Source organism: Tasmannia lanceolata, unplaced genomic scaffold (assembly GCF_043159265.1).
Source record: "Tasmannia lanceolata isolate RefF3 unplaced genomic scaffold, GAP_Taslan_0.1 ptg000006l, whole genome shotgun sequence".
NCBI lineage: Eukaryota > Viridiplantae > Streptophyta > Magnoliopsida > Canellales > Winteraceae > Tasmannia > Tasmannia lanceolata.
Genome location: NW_027518683.1, coordinates 30165836 through 30175884, shown reverse-complemented (window position 1 = coordinate 30175884; position 10049 = coordinate 30165836). Strand labels below are relative to the sequence as shown.

At 38.7% G+C, this 10049-nt stretch overlaps 1 pseudogene; it reads left to right on the top strand.

Moving 5' to 3' along the window:
- The first annotated feature begins 3393 nt into the window (after window positions 1–3393).
- Window positions 3394–5201, top strand: LOC143878548 (CBL-interacting serine/threonine-protein kinase 14 pseudogene; annotated as a pseudogene).
- The last annotated feature ends 4848 nt before the right edge of the window (window positions 5202–10049 follow it).

The following is a 10049-nucleotide window of genomic DNA, read 5'->3' as shown; positions in this document are numbered from 1 at the left end:
AATTAGTTAACAGAGTCATCACATTTGAGCAAATTTTGAAACCATTAATTTGTGAGCAAAATACCCATGGTAGATTTTATTTTTTTTACTACCAAAATGTCCTTATATATATGAAAAGATGAAAATTACTATATAAAAAGACTAAAATACCCGCTATGCCCAGTGATAGGTTTTGATAGGGTGGGCCCATTTTTTTACACCCATGGATAGCATGGGCCAAAAATGCTAGTATCCATAGAAATTATATTCCCACACCCTTAATTCTAATGAATTCAGTCTGTCACATTCATTTGATAACGGTCCACATGGCACAAGTATCTACCTTTACAAAGCTCACGAAAAGCATGAATCTTGTTTCCGGAAAAAACTAGAACGTAATCACGACCTTTTCAATTTATGGTTATATTTTCCATTATTATTATTTTGCCTATTTTAGTCCACCACATGACCCACTCAAATTAAAAACAATGAAAGGCCATAGAGAGGCAACCCTGTTTATTTTGGATTTTGAAAATCGATTGTTAGTCCAAAACTGATTATTGGATTCAAAATTAAGGCCTTGTTTATTTTGGGTTTTGAGAACCCATTGTCAGTCCAAAACTGATTATTGGCCTGAAAAATCAGTTTGACTCACTATGGACATGGCCTAATGTAAATTTGAGGGCTCCATTTCAAAAAAAATGTAAATTTGAGGACAATGTCAGTTTTAGACTCACAATCAACTCAAGTCAACTAAGCTTTTGTCCCAAACTAGTTGGGGTTGGCTAATGAATCCTTTAGAAAAAATGTATGAAGAAGACGAAATGATCTACCCAGCTCAAACTGACTAAGTCTAATCTTGACACTAGTTGGGTTCGTCTACATAGATCATTTTCTTCCATTCTCTCCTATCCAAGGTCATGGTATCTGTTATGTTCCTACCCCTCAAGTCTTTCCTCATTGTTTCTATCCAAGTTGTTTTCAGCCCATACCTCTTTTTACTTCATCAACTTGGAGCGAGTAACTTCTTCTCACTGGAGCATCCAAAAAGCTAGGTTGGATATGTACAAAACATCTTAAGCGGTGCTCTCTCATCTTCTCCTCAATTTGGATCAATTCTCAAAATCCAAAACAAACAGGGACTTTATTTCGAGTCTAATAATCAATTTTGGATTCACAATTAATTCTCAAAATTCAAAACAAATATTTTCTAAAGAAAAATAAATAAATAAAATTATGCATTTTAATTTCATGGTACCTTCAAAATATAGCAAAAAAAAGGCCTCAAAACTGCAGCTCCACTAATGAATCAAATGCACCGAATGGGAGCCGATATTGACAGCCCCCTTTCTTCAGATATTTCCATCCTTCATTTTATTTTTTAACTTGTGAAATTGCTTCTTGAATATCACAATTACTGATACGGTGAAAATACGGTGAGGCCATTAGAACCTACCGCATGTCACCCTTACACCAAAGGAATCTAATTATGATTAAGCAAAATACTAAGACACGGCTGGGCTACGTGATCCCGCCACGTGTCATCTCCTCACCACAAAAAAACTTCATCATCACGATTATAGGCAAGATTACACAACAATGCCATGAGCGCCGTCGAACCAGGGGGATAACCCAATCCAACGAAAGAAGGTTTTCTCTCTAAAATGATGAAAGATCTACATGGCGCCCGCCCCGAGCGAAGAACCAAATTCTCCCTGAGAGCATCCGCCCTCATTAAGTCCCTAAAAAAAGGAGGAGACCAAAGGGGGGAACTACTCTATAAAATCAGGCATCATTAAAGGAAGCTCTAAACCGTTATTAAGACCGTTCGACCCTAAGTAAGAGAGGGAAAAAGGTGTTGGAAGCCCTATCCCTCCTCCTACCCTCTACCTCCAACTCATCCACCCAAATATCAGAGAAAGAACCCGTGCGTTGGTCCTGGTAAACCTGATTATACATCAGTCATTTCTTGTTGTTCATTATATTGTTGGCCCAGAATTTGACTTGAGTGTCGAAGTGGTCGTCCGGGACCCACCCCGGACCTCCCCGGCCCCTTTGTTTGTGATTGCAGAGGCCCTCTACCCACCGCGCAATCGCAAACCCAGATTCTGGCCCCATCAATTACCATAGAGGTTTAAAATAAATAGTGGGGTGACAATATCCAAACATAGGAGTGTGAATATTATATCTGCTGATGCGATTATAATAAGCACGCTCTAGTGTAGTAGATGCTTTTGGGCGATTTCTTGGACCCATGCAATATTTTGAAAAAAAAAAGAAAAAAAAGAGAGTTAGAGATTGGGTTTGTGCAACTAGACAGGTAGGGCTGCTTTTGAAAAACACCAGCTTCCATTTTCTGTAGCTATATGACCATTTCTTGCCCCATATAAAAAAGAGGTTTTTACAAAAGAAGTCTTCTACTATTTTTTATGAGGAATGCTAGACTTATAGGAGCCCTTGCAAAAAAAGTGTACAAGGGATTTCTCATTGGTCAATTTCCATTTATGTTGGCACAGAAAATTACAAACGTAACTGTCATAAATGAAAACTGACCAATGAGAGAGCCCTTGTACCTTCTTTTTTTTTTTTGCAAGGGCTCCAGTGAGTTTAGTATTCCTCTCGTGGTATTTGACAAAAGAGTCTTCTAGTTTCACAATTAGAAATTGAGCCATCAAATTTGAGTAAATTTTGCAACTATGAATTTTTGAGCTAAATACCAATGGTAGATTTTTTTTTACTCATAAAAGATCAAAATGTCCTTATATGAGAAAAGATGAAAATTACAAGACCAAAATACATGTGTGATATGTTTTGATAGGATGGGTCCCATCAACTCAACTCAAACCCATGCATCAGATCGAGCCCTTTATTTTGCCTTATGTTTTGATGGGATAGGTTCCACGATCTCCACACAAGCCCAGGTATATTGTGGCGCCCACAATTTTACACATCATGTTTTGATAGGGTCGGTCCATGTTTTTACCATCATGGGCCGAGAATGCTAATTCATATAGAAATGATATTGCCACACCCTTAATTCAAAACTTTTTTTTATGGGCTTTAATTAAAATTTTATGTCATGGGTATTTTTGGTATTTTACCTAAGATAATTTTTTTCTTCTCACGTGTAAGTACATTTTGATCTTTTTATGAATCCAACAAAAATTTACCAGGGGCATTTTGGTCACAAATTAAGAGATGGCCTCCTCTGTCAAACTAGAAGACTTCTTATGCGAAAGCCCCTTATAAAAAATTGCCGCTGTTGTCATCATCTGTACCATGCGAAAACGACATTGGACAAGACCCAGAAGTTCCCTTCTACCAGTGCAAATTGAACACGTGTAGAACCCATTTTTTTTTTTTAATGGAAACAGGGCGTGTGTACGGCTGGGATCATTCCAACGCTTTCTTAATGAAATAGGGAAGAGAGCCGTTTTAAACAGAAATTAAAACCGATTCCATTTCAAATTCCAAAAATAAACGGGGTTCCAAGATTCCATTACATAGAAAGCTCCGAAAATTGCAAAATAAAGACCCAAAGGGAGAAGAAGAAATTGCGGACGAAATGTTACAGTGAGAAGAAGAAAATAGGGAGAGATAGATCGATCTCCGATGCCGGAGACCCGATCGGATTCCGGCAATACGATGTCGGAGACAGAGATACTGTTAGGAAAATACGAGATCGGAAAGCTACTTGGATGCGGTGCATTCGCAAAGGTGTACCACGCGAGGAACATCCTAACAGCCCAATCTGTGGCAATCAAATCTATAAGCAAGAAAAAAATCATGAAAGGAGGTCTAATGGCGCACATTAAGAGGGAGATTTTTATCATGCACCGGTTGCATCACCAACACATCGTGAAACTCTTCGAGGTATTGGCTACGAGGTCAAAGATTTACTTCGTAATGGAATATGTTAAGGGAGGGGAGCTGTTTACTAAAATTTCCACCAAAGGTCGTTTTCCGGAAGATCTCTGCCGTAGATACTTCCAGCAGTTAATCTCCGCCGTCGGATTCTGCCACTCCCGTGGCGTCTTTCATCGCGACCTAAAGCCTGAAAACCTCCTCGTAGATGAGAATGGTGATCTCAAGGTGTCGGATTTCGGACTCAGTGCTGTATCGGAGCAGACCCGAAACGATGGGTTGTTCCACACATTATGTGGGACCCCGGCCTACGTGGCACCTGAAATACTAGCCAAAAAAGGCTATGATGCTGCTAAGGTGGATTTATGGTCATGCGGGGTAATTCTATTCTTGTTGAATGCGGGATATCTTCCATTTAATGATGCTAACCTCATGGTTATGTATCGGAAAATATATAAGGGAGAGTTTCGGTGTCCTAAGTGGACCCCGCCCGATATGCAGTGGATGATATTTCGTTTACTCGATACGAATCCCGATACGAGGATCACTGTTGATGAGATATGTCAGGATCCTTGGTTTAGAAAAGGATTTAAGGAGGTGAAATTCTACGAGGAAGATTTTGGTTACAAACATGATTTGGAGAAGGATGAAGAAGATCGGGATCTCAACGCGTTTGATATCATTTCATTCTCTTCGGGTTTTGATCTTTCCGGTTTTTTTGTCGATTCCGATAAATCGGGTCAAGATGGGGAACGGTTTGTATCGGGCGAACCGGCGGATAAGATAATGGAGAAGTTGGAGGAGGTGGCAAAGGGAGAGGGATTGGAGGTGAGGAAGAAGAAAGGGTGGAGGGTTGAGTTAGAGGGGCAAAATGGTAATTTTTCCACCGCGGTGGAGATTTATAGGCTTACAGAGGGTTTAGTTGTGGTTGAAGTGAAGAAGACCGGGGGAGATATAAAGACGTACGGCCGGTTGTGGAAGAAGAAGCTTAGACCAGCCTTGAGTTGCTTGGTCTTCAACCCGGAATTGCCGGTTGCCATTAACCAGTGACCGGTATTCCTTTTTTCACTATTTTTGTTTCTAGTGCTTTGTTCTTTATTTTTAGTGTTTGTGTAGGGAATAGCTAGAATCATTCCCGGGAATCCTCATCCACTGGTTCCGGAGAAGTATGTAGATAGTCATCTTGTTATTAATGTTTGGTTTACAGTAAAAAGAGTAGTGATAAATACAAGAGAGAGGATTGACAAGGAGAAGAACGGGGGAGTGAATTTAACACTTTCCCTTTACTTCTTAATATGTATTGCATGTTTCCCTTTTTCCCTTAAAATCAGGTTGGAATGGGTTCTTAGTTGTTACAACTTACAGGTGAGAAAATCTTGCCCCTTAAATTCGGTCATATTCAATCTAGTGAGCTTTTTGGCGTGGGAGAAAATCTCGTCCCTTCAAATTTGGCTGTTTTAAAGAGGAGCCCCCTTAACTAATCCATTTAAAATTCAAATAACAAAAGAAAAAAAAATCTGTCAATTTCTATTCTTTTCCTGAAATCTTTCCCTCTCATCCTGAATTCTCTAATTATCAAAGCCATTAATTAATTAATGAGATTTTATATGGTGCATTCCCGTATTTCGTATGGACCACATCATAGAATGATCCAAACCGTCCATGTGATGGAACCAAGGTTTTAAATTTTGGTTTCGGTACCAATTTCGGACCCCACTGAAACCCGAAATTTCAGGCCAAATTTCCGAAATTTGCTTAATGGCAAAATCAGAAATTTCGGAACATTTCAGTTTCGGTCCCCACCGAAATCCGAAATTTTGGATTCGGATTTCGGCCGAAATTTAAAGCCATGGATGGAACACAAGATAAATAGGTTGTGCCCAAAAAATCATTTCGATAGGAAGATCCTAGCCCTCCGATCTATTGAGGTTACCATAATATGCAGTTCGTCTATAGATCGGAAGGTTGGTATCATCCTATGGAAATTGTTTTTAGGCTATTTATGTTATGGCCCATCACATGGACAGTTTGGATCATCCTAGAGTGTGTCCCATACTGTACTTTTTGAAAAATATGGGACTATAAGGGTTTACACCATATAAAAACTCCTAATTTAGAATTTAGATTAGTGTTTAATAAAGTGAGGAAAGTGTTGTTATAAAAACAAAGGGAGTCCAGTTACCATTTCCCTTATAAATACATTTATCAAAAGTTGAAAACAAGGGACTCCATTTACCATTTCTCCTATAAATACATATATCAAAACATGGGTTTTGGGAATAAATGGAGGGAACCGGTCTTCCGAGCAAGAAAAAGAGGTCCCTCTAACCAAGTATCATAATGATCGTGTTGGATCTCATTTTGATACAAAGAGCAAAGCAAGGCACTTGGCCTTGTGGTTAGTGTCATTTCTAAATGAATACAGTGTCCGTGTGGGAACTGATAATTGATATTAATGAATTCCGGTATTTCCACCCATGCCGATCGCCCAATTTGAAATCAAAAAGAAAGTAGACATATACAACAAAGATGACACGTCCATTTGCATTATATTAAAGGTGCCAAAGATTCATTGACACTAGAAGAGACAAAATTGAAGAGTTTTTACATGTTGTCTATCTTAGAGTATCAACTCTGCAATGCGGTCCCTTGTTAAATTAAATTAGAAGATCCTCCTTGCTTTATTATTGCCTATTTTAGATTCAATCTTTTCATACCGATACTTTTTTATTCAAAATTTTATTCCTAAAACTCTCTCTCTCTCTCTCTCACACACACACACACACACACACACAGGAAAGCCAGAATGCCAGTCATATAATGGATACTTTACTTTGTACTTTTCCATTCCTTTGACCCTTAGCTAGGAGTGTAAATGGATATTTGAAAATTCAATTACCGTCCGCATCCGAATCCGTTTAAAGTGAATATTATCCTAATCCGTTTCAAGCGGATACTATTCGAATCCGTTTATGAGATATCTGGCTCTTAGCGGATGCGAATCTGGTAAATGGTATATCCGATCCGTTTAACATCCGAATCCGAGAAGTACATCATCTTTATTTAATATTAATAATATCATCAATATTTATTTTAGTAATGACATACTATCTTTTGTTTCTAAAAGAAAAGTGAATTTTGTTTTGAATTTTTTTTTTAAATAAACAAAAAAAAGGTGTTTTGGTTGGGAAATGGAGTGATCTCTCATTTTAAGGGCATTCTTGAAGCAACAAATGTGGGCTGCAGAATGAAAAATACAAATGGATGATGGCGATTGAAAGAAGATGGCATAGCTTCTAGAGAATTTTAAAGCACAAAGGCCATCTAGGTAATTGATGGTAAATTGACGGCTCAGATCAATTTTCCAACTTAGGGTTATATAAAAACCCAAAATGAAATTAAAAGAGGGGACTTCTAAGGTTTGCAAGGAGAAGCAAGAGAGAGGAGAAAGGAGGAGGCCAGGACACCATCTCCGGCATTCCTTGGTGCCCCTAACCTCCACCAAAATCCACCGCCGCCCCTCTCCACCCCCATCACCGCAAGTCACCTCCATCTCTAACCCAATCTCCATCTCCATTCCCATTTCTCTTCATCTTCCACCATCAACACTCCCACTTCCCCTGTTCAAAATAACCCAAACCCATTCCATCATATACACCAAAAGAAGAAAAAAGAAAAAATACCCACACCATCATCCATCCCTCTCTCTCTCTCTCTCTCTCTCTCTCTCTCTCTCTCTCTCTCTCTCTCTCTGCCTTTGTTTTAAAAAGGAAGAACAGGATCTCACATATTTTAGGGCTTGAGAGTTAATTTTGAGAAGGTAGTGGTATGGTTTAGAAAATTCATTCGAGGAGTAAGAAGGAGAAGAAAGAGAAAGTGCTGCAATAAAATGTTCGAATACACCTGATTAATTGATATGGATAATATCCGAATTTGAACAATATCCGCAGGAATCAAATTCGGTAATAGATATTAAATATCCGTCGCATCCGAATTCGGATAGTGTATACTGTAATTGAATTCGAATATAGCCATATCCGCTTCGAATTCAATCTGTTTACACCCCTACCCTTAGCTTGTCTATGACCAGCGCGTTCATGTCCTCTTTTATTTTTGTTCATATCTTTTTTATGTTTTTGGGCAGACATTAGCCACGATTTTGTACCACAGGTAATATATGTGGGGACTATCCGACCGAAGGAAGTACCATGTGCAAGTGACATGTGAGTAATGGAGAAAAGTACGGAATGTTGGCTGAGAAAATACGGATCACAGATACCAATTAAATTAATTTTGAAACTCAGGTGATTCTTCAAAAACGGGTGGAAAAAAGACCCCAATACCCTTCTGACATGATATCAGAACAAGATAGAGCCCTCGTATGTTGCTGCAAGACGGTGCTTGCATGATTCTCCTTGCAGGTTCCTTTTCCAATAGTATTTCTTTGTAGAGAAAATCCTCCTGCATTTAATGCACGTCATGCAAATCTCGTCCCCATTAATGTATGGACATTGGCGCTGCACAAGGCTCTTCTTTTGGTTAGTTTGAATGTGTATTTGAACCGGCATAACTTTGGGTTTGTTTCTCTTAAATGGCAAAACTACCCCTTTCATGTCATGTGGCATGTAGGGATTTGTTCACTTCCACTCTAGGTCCCAAAATCGGTCTCCATAGCAGCACTCTTTTAAATATAGAGGCCATTTGAATACGTGGATTTTAGAAGCTTCGATTTCATCAAAATCATGAATGGGAGACGAGAAAAAGGAGACCAGCCGTCATTTGCTAATTTCTAGCCCTTCTTTCCGACAATAAGAGGGTAGGCGACCCTCCCATGTTTCCAGGTTTTAGAAATCTTAGGATGGGGGAGCGATTTCTAAAACATGGATTTCTTACTTAAAATCCAAGAAACGCTGCTAGGACAGCATACAACAGCTTCATCATGAACCCTCTTTTACGCGGTTTTCAAACTAAAACCGGATTCTCAAATCCACATATCCAAACGGCCCATGGTGTTCATGCTTTTGTGGTTATTTTAAATAATCACATCAAGCTAAGACTTATCTATGGTGCAAGGTTTTAAAACTGTCGTGACGAAAATACTAGCAGTATACTTGTTAGGATTTCTTAGGATATGCTAAGATTTAGTATTAAAACTGGTGGATGTGACACATAGATGTTTCAACTTTGGGCTAGCGTTACATTCTACTGCTTTAGTAAGAATACTAAAATTTCTTTTGGCCTTAATATTGGAAGTTTTCTAGAGCGTGGACTTCCATTCACCAGTTATTATTGCATATAGAAGTGGGAAAAGCTGATGAAAATAAACAAAAAATAATCAGGAGTACGCAGACAAGAGTTGGGTCCTTAGCTTAAATGGTAAAGCCTTTTAAGAAATGATGTCTACCGATTTCAAAAGATGGCGCTTCGAATCTACGAAGATCCCTAAATTATGAAATTCTTTTATCCATTTTAAAAGTATTTACCAATATAATATTTGAATCCATTAGGAGAGCACATAAACCTCTTGGGTAATGTAAAAATTGAAGGTTAAACTTTTAATACTAAAATTGTGCCCGGTATAGTTGGAGTCTGAAAGGATGTAACCTGTGGAATGAAGCATTGAGGCAGGTTTGGTTTTTTAGTTGTACTCAAGATCTCCGTGGGAAGATCGCAAAGGTTTAGAAATGGCCATTGTCTTTTGGAATCAGTAGGGGGTGAATAGGTGACATTATAGATCTAGAGCAGTGGAAGCATCTCTGGATGACTCATGGAATTTCTTGGATCATGGTGCTGATGGAGCTTTTTGGGATGGAGGATTTTTGTAATGTATAAAGAAAATGTCAATCTATAGTAACTATAGCTAATAGTGGTCATGTGGATATTGCTCTTTTGTTTGTTCTTATGGTCTAGCTGACCTCTCATGCTATGTAAATGCGAGTTGGGAGTCCTGGTCCCCAATGTAATTCTCATGGTATGAATACAACTGTCAATTTTCAAAAAAATAAAAATAAAAAGACTAAAATTGTGCATTTCTTGCTAACTAACGGGCAACTTCAATTCCCGCATGACTGAAGTTCCCATCAAAGTTCACATGAGTCCACAAGAGCCTAGATGTCTGTACATTCAATGAGAGTTCACACAACCTTCAAAACCCCGCGCGACTAAAGCCCCCTTTAAGTACAAACCGTAGTCACAAGAAATCGCAG